The 6,919-nt window shown below is 38.2% G+C and overlaps 1 long non-coding RNA gene across 1 annotated transcript; it reads left to right on the top strand.

The window, feature by feature from the left end:
• The first annotated feature begins 4,557 nt into the window (after positions 1–4,557).
• LOC134820572 (uncharacterized) lies at positions 4,558–6,426 on the top strand. Its single transcript, XR_010160903.1, has 2 exons — positions 4,558–5,731; positions 6,153–6,426. It is a non-coding gene; the product is annotated as an uncharacterized LOC134820572 (long non-coding RNA).
• Positions 6,427–6,919: the final 493 nt, after the last annotated feature.

The following is a 6,919-nucleotide window of genomic DNA, read 5'->3' as shown; positions in this document are numbered from 1 at the left end:
GAGTATTGATGCACTGTCTCGATAGATTTCTATCCTCCATAAGTCCCGTGATTTCTCCAGTGTTACTCAAACCCGTATCAGCCCTTAGGCTATCAACATAAGTTATGACTGTTCTTCCCCTGCTCAGCACACCATGGTTAGGTTCATTAAGTACCCCACACTTAGCAACTAGTTCAAGGTGGCAGTGTATATGGCAAAGCTAGTTGCATCCTACGCTCTTGGATCTTCATAGTTGCTCTTGAAAAGTCTCTCTAAAGTCTCTCTCAGTTGTTGATATCTATGCCCCCAAGGTACGTTTTCCAGCTGGTTTCCAGAACAGCTTTAAAGTCTACTTTCCTCTGTAGTGTTTAGAGTCATGAGATTTGTTTTAGAGTTGTTCAAGACTAACCCCACACTTTTTGCTGCTTCCTATAGCCTGTCCAGGAGTAGTTTTGCCCCATTCAATTATATCAGTGATAAGGGCACCATCATCTGAGAATTTGACATATGCGATATTTTCAGCACAAATCCATCTACACCCTGTGCAGGCTTAAGAGTGAACCCAGAGTCTGAGTCATCATCTATAGCCACTGTCATGATATAGTCAATCACGATGATGAACAAGTATGAGGTGTCTCTTTGCAGTACTCCCGAATCCTGATCCTACCAGGACTTCGAAGACCCCTGTAATACCATCTGCAGTTGTGATTACTTAAGCCACTGTGTTTGTGTAGATCAATCGCACTATGTATTCTGGTATACCATTTGCTTTAAGTATCTTAATAAGCAAACCTTTATGTACACTGTCAAAGGCTTTATTAAAATCTATAAACATCATAGTGGCCTTCACACTCTTTAGACCCTATATAATTCTTCACAGAACAAGAATGTGCGAAGTTGTAGAGCAACCAGGTCTGAAGCCATTCTGGTTGTCTCTTAGTTTTTCTTCAAGTCTTTGCTTCATCCTGCTCAGCATTTTGATTAGAGTTTTACTTTTTGTTTCTGATTTCTAGAAAATCATAAGACGTGGCACTTGGTAGCACTCTGTTTGCAATAACTACCTACTAATGATATCCATTACCCATGACATGTATAGTTTCTTTTAGGGGTTATAGAGGTGTCAGGATTTTAGCATCCACAGCAATATAGGTGATCTGGAACTCAATCTTATCAATACTCCTACATGATTTTATGGAGTGATTGTTGCAGTGAATGAATTTAATATATATTTGTGTTAAATTCCTATTTTGGACTCTTAAACTCTTTAATTTTATATGTTATTGGATTGAACCAAGTAACATGTTACTCTAGCGAGATCTCCATCCAAAAAGATTAGTCTGCGCGAGCTGTTTTATTACTTTACTTATACATCTTCGGAGGGTAGGTAACATTTCTACTACATTTAAGCTCTTCCTATAGACCTGCCTCTTGATCTCTTCCTATTTTTGGGTTGTCATTCAAGTATTATAACCTGATCTTGCCCTCCGGGGTCCCATCATAAGCACATTCAACTTAATCTTATTCTTATTTCATTTCATTATTTCATTTCATTTACCTAGATGTTACCTGTAAATCGCAGAACTGGTTGGACAATGGACATCAAGACTACTGTCACAGCCTGGTGACCTAGAGCTAAATGAGCTACTGTTTCCTGTGTAGACCTCCCAGATGCTGGACAGGCTAGGATGTTCCTCGCCTTGTGAGTAACTTCAAGATCAGGTGTTATGGATTTAATGAAATAAGGCCAGAGGGGGGCGGGGGGGGGGGGGGGGGAAGGATCAAAATTTTCGACCTAAATTTTATTCTCTAAACAAATTCACATTCATTATTCAATTGGTGTCTTAATTATGGATATACTGGACCTGATAATGTGATGTAAGATGACGTGATAATACAGAATAACATGAAAGCCTTCATTCAATTAACCTCATTTTCACGATAGGAGCATATAAACTTCCAAAATTAGGGGATGGGCAGGTCAAATCATAGTCCTAACTTCAGGATATATATAGGCATTCAATAACTATGATATATTGACTTGAAATTGAATATTATCACAGGGAAAATATAATGACAATTCTTGTTGACACTGAGCACTAAACTAATGACAGCTAAGTAAAGATTCAGTTCAAGCCATCTAAAGCGACTCATGAATATGTACATTAGAACTTATTTTTATGAAGTTTGGGTTTTATGAGAAAGTTATTATATGCTACTTATATGAATGCTTTTTCAAAGAGATGCGTATTTATTCTCTTTTTAAACAAGACGATATCGGTTAATGTTCTCAATTGCTAAGGAAGCTGATTCCAAACAAAGGGTCCACAGTAACTAAAGCTTCTCTCAGTTTTACTATAATTTGAAACAGTAGGAACATTTAGGAGGAAATAGTCTTGTTCAGTCCGTAGTACACGTACAGGTTGACTCTTAATGTTGATGCATTTGGTGATATAATTTGGAGCTACGTTGTTGACACATTTGAACACGGTTAGAGCAATCTTATACTCTATTTGTTGTCTTATTGGAAGAAAATGGGCTTTTTTCAGGAATGGAGTGACACTGTGAGCACAATGTTATGTTATGATTACCCTTGTCAGTTTTAGTTTACAATGATATTTCAATTCCTTGTTTCTGTTGTAAAAGAAAGCACACAAATGACCTTACTTGAATATTCCAGCTGACACTGTTCTTAACGTATATAATAATCAGTTCTGCTAGGATACAACCAGATTAGTTTTCCTATTTTAAAAAATCATATAGTTAATCCATAGAGTTGTGTCAAATGATATTGAATCTCCGAAAAAGAGTGACAGAGGTTAAGCTCGTTAGGTTTTGCTCATTAAATGTTTAGGCAGTAATTTTTGATTAATTGTTCTAATTCTCGTTGCAGTGCCCTCGAATCATTGATAAACAACGTAAACTCAATTTACATAAACCAATATTTTCTGGTGTTACTATATCCGCCGAAATTCCCTTTCCTCAGGAACGAAAAATCTATTATACCATAAATTAAGTCAAACAATTGCCTAAAATTGTTGTAAACTAAATTTCATGGGAGGACTTATTTTAAAGGAGACTAAAATTTCAGCAGAGCATATACATGATATATGATTTAACGAATTTAAGTATCGTTAAATTTATACAAGTCGCTACTGCGTGTTATAGGTAAATGTATGTGATGCTATGTAATTGATGTATGTAATGTTGACTCGTCTTTAAATAATTTCCCAGATCGAAAATATTTTAGTCAAAAAAGCTAGCTGAATAAATTTAAAAAATTAAATGATATGGAAAAATGGTCTTAAAAATACGACTAATATTGTTGTTGACTTGAAATTAACAAAATTTGTGACTTATATTATGGTAACCATAATATTTATGGGAACCAAAGTTATTGTGAACCAAATTTTTTCAGGCATGGTGGGCTGAACATGGAGCTACCGAAAGCTGCGAATCATTTAGAAATAAACTCAAATGCAGCAGACAGACAGAAGCATTAGTTTGAGTTAAGTTGTAAAGCTTCTTTAAACTTTTTCATCACAAAGAGAAATTTGTGTTAAATAGTAGTGGTAAATTTAAAGGGCGTGTTGGTAGACCTAATACAAACTTATATCAAATATGCTTGTTGATGACCTTAAATATAGAAACTTAGAACTTAGAAATTTGAGTGATTTAAATGAAATAAGGGATATTGCTAGCTGTAGGAAGTGTTGGAAACTGTTGTACTAGGCACAGATTACGTAGTTAAGATGTTTTCTTAATGGAGTTCTATTAACTATGTATGATCCTGTTTTATAATAAGATTATTTGTATAGAGTCGTATATAATGTTTCTTCTTAGACTGCCAGAGAGCACAGAAGATGGCTACTAGACAGCTAAAATCGATACTTTACGAGCCACCAGGGGATGCCTTTTTTCGATGGATAAAGTAAGTGCACCGACTTTTGACGCTTAAAAAAGTAAAAAGGACTTTTCACAGAGATATTTTGGTACCATCTTATGATGGCCTCTCATATGTATCTTTCGCCTTTCGGATCAATTTATTCCGGTCAACAAAGTTTCCTACTCCAGGCCATTAAATTGCTCCGTCAAAAACGCTATTATACCGGAGTTTTATTATAGTCCGGAGTTGGACGTTTTTCTGTACGCTTAGCTTGTCAATCTATGGTGTAGTTACCGTATAATATAAATGCTGTGAACACATTTTTCACTTGCTCGTTGACGAGGGTCACGTGATGGTAGGCGAATTTGTCAAGTTTATACGACTATTGTAATTGTACAATAAAATATTTATATTTTTGTATCCTTGTATCTGTGACCTCTGACAGGACACCGGTCATCTCGCCCAATTTTCCCGGGAGAATCAGATCTCATGTCAACTAGCGCGTGATCATCCCGGCCTGGGTGGTCCACTTGTAATGTTGTCAAACGGGAACCTCGGCCTCGCACATCTGGTAGTGAAGTACTGATTACAGCTGCAGGTCCTCCAAATTCACGAAGTCCAACAAGTCCTTGTATGAGCCATCAGTGTAAATCACGGTACTTTTCTAATCATAATCGCTTAGCTTGGCATCATTCAATGGACATTTGTTGTTCAAAAGAAGAAAAGTCAAAAATGAGAGTGAACGGTGACTGCTTATTGCATAAGCTCTTAAATCTGCTAACCGTACATAGCTCACGCAGCTGTCTACAGTTGCTGGGCTCGTTCCGGGTCAGAAATTTAAAGTTTACTGCGGCGTGGGGCTACATCGTCGTTCTGCTGTCGTGTACATTTAAGAATGTGGTGTGGAAAGAGTTCTGACTTTTCCTGGAGTAAAGATATATGTCGGCCGTCTTTGTCACGGAGAAGTCTTTAAAGCTTTAAAGCTCTGAGCTTGACCTATTAAAAGACAAAAGATACATTTGCACGTCACGAGTAATGTGACCTACTGAAAAAAAATCGGGCAATTTGAAAATTTAGTCAAGTTCACACATGCACAATCAACCCCTCATTGGTGTGATCCTCTGATCCGGGAAATCGAGATGTCCTCTCACAAACAACAGTTATTAGTAACAAGCATAACACGATTTTCCAATCTATTAACGAAGTTTGAGCATTTAGGGTCAAAGCAGAGACTTGGGTCGATGTGAATCGGCTTAAAAATAACAAATTTGGGGTATCTTTATTTTACATCTTGGTCGAGACCTGTCACCAGCAATATGATTTCATGTTGCCTTATTCAGGCGGGCGAAACTCACGTTACATGCGATCTGATCATCTGACTCTCACGATCGAGATCGGTAGCTTTAACTCACCAGCTCCAACACGGTTTTTTAGACTTTTTTCGGTTTTTCGAGCTGCCCTTCTCCCCTGAGGCCACGATGAAAAACATACAATATATTATATCTTTATTCTTTATATGTTACATGCATTCCCCTGCAGTAGTGAAAAGTAAATTGTTTGTTTTATTTCAGTGTCGACAGCTCAAACTATGGTGGTATCTTATCGCTACAATGCTGCTAACTAGACTCTTGGATGAAGTTAAGTTGTTTTAGTCAGATGATCTACTTTTTGGCGTTTCCTACTGCCCTAGTTATAGTAGTTCAAGGTTTAACTGTAAATATAGTGTTAAGTAAGTTTCAATACTTCCCTGCCACCTTTTCAGACATTGCAGAGATGTGTGACCGCACAATTCTCAAACCGAAGAATCAAAAGGAGTTATTGATTTATCGGTATATAAAGTATGTATGCTTTATCAAACAAAGCCACTAGGTAAGCAAATTCAAATATTTTGACAGTTCATACTGCGGTTATACATTGCAGCCAATGCGCAGCAAACAAGAGCTTGCCACGAGCTTGCCACTGCTATAAGCATTCGTATTCGTAGCTTGTTTGAATCTCAAATTTATTCGAATTATCATAAGTAGCCGGAAGCCCGTCCTGCGGACGGAGTTCTTCAGCACAAAATCGATTCTCAAACATTTTAAATCTACCCTTTCTCATTTCTACTTCTTTTCCTTTCACAATTTTCATGTTTTTTAAAAACTTCTTACCCCTATCCATGTCACCTATGATTCATGCATTTCTAGCTTCTCGGACAGTGCTGTCTTTTCCCTCATTGGCAAATCCTGAAAGTTTTATGAAAAATATAGATCAGAGTTATGTTTGTTCTTGATGCACGTCTGCATTTCAGGTATTCGTGACACAGTTTACGTGTGATGACGTGGGCATCTCTCAACACACTTTGCAGCATGAGCGACGGTGCCCTGGCGGGATATCTGGAAATGTAGCCTTGAGCTCAGTTTATTTTTCTCCGTCACCTCACCCGGGGGAGGGGGGGGGGAGCCAATGACTTTGGGTACTTTGGGGACAAGTGCAGAATTTCGCCAGCAATTTAACCTCAAGTCTCCAAGATTTTTAGCCCCCATTGGTACCCAAAAGTCTCCTTTAGAAGTCATTTAATAAAAGATAATATCAAAACTACATAAAACTCGCCAAAACTTTGGGTACTTATGGGGACAAATGGAAAATTTCACCAGCGATTTGACCTTCAGTCCCTATGATTTTCGTCCCCATTGGTGCTCAAAAATCTCCATCAGTAGTCATTGCCCCCCCCCCCCCTCATCCTGTGTCGGCTGTATGCAATTCTGATTGTACCACGGTTAAAAAATGCCAGTTAAATGTACCAACTCTCGTTTTATTTATTGTACCGACTCTCGCTCTTCGACCACGCTTTTCGTCTACTTGGCGTAGGGCGCGGTAAGATTTCATGTAATCACGCACACACGTATCGCGCGCGATGTAGAAATAAGTGCACATGGTCTTGAACCCACGTGGGTTCAAATGACCCCCGTAATCCATGTGGTGGGGCAGGAGGGTCAAGCACTGTTTTTTCTGAAATGAACCTCCTGATCCATGTGGTGGGGCAGGAGGGTCAAGCACTGTTTTTTCTGAAATGAA

This window comes from Bolinopsis microptera, chromosome 1, assembly GCF_026151205.1.
Source record: "Bolinopsis microptera isolate Bmic1 chromosome 1, MBARI_Bmic_1.0, whole genome shotgun sequence".
In the NCBI taxonomy this organism is placed as follows: domain Eukaryota; kingdom Metazoa; phylum Ctenophora; class Tentaculata; order Lobata; family Bolinopsidae; genus Bolinopsis; species Bolinopsis microptera.
The sequence above is the reverse complement of the archived record's forward strand: the minus strand, read 5'-3'. Positions and strand labels throughout refer to the sequence as shown.